Source organism: Vombatus ursinus, unplaced genomic scaffold, assembly GCF_900497805.2.
Source record: "Vombatus ursinus unplaced genomic scaffold, bare-nosed wombat genome assembly UNPS02014772.1, whole genome shotgun sequence".
In the NCBI taxonomy this organism is placed as follows: Eukaryota; Metazoa; Chordata; class Mammalia; order Diprotodontia; family Vombatidae; genus Vombatus; species Vombatus ursinus.
Window position 1 is genome coordinate 37,988,867 of NW_020954550.1, and position 237 is coordinate 37,989,103.

Consider the following 237-nt stretch of genomic DNA (forward strand, 5'->3'; position numbering starts at 1 on the left):
CTCTGATCAGCCACTCAATTCCTCCTCAGTCTGTGGGCCAGAAGCTCAGGAAGCAGCCGCTGCTCTGGGGGTGCACTGCGGATTGGGGCTGGGACAAAGCTTCTCTCTCTCACCGAAGTCACAGACTTTTCCCACTGACCTTCTAAGTTGTCTTTGGCATTCGTGGGTTGAGAAGTCTGGAAACCATCACAGCTGCCTGCAATTCAGTCCTCTGAGGCCTGCCTTGCCTGCCTGCCC

General features: G+C 56.1%; 1 protein-coding gene across 2 annotated transcripts in view; it reads right to left on the reverse strand.

Annotated features, from left to right (window-relative positions):
- The window catches only part of NIPBL (NIPBL, cohesin loading factor), a 261,926-nt gene that overhangs the window by 232,072 nt on the left and 29,617 nt on the right, over window positions 1–237 (reverse strand). The window lies entirely within an intron of this gene.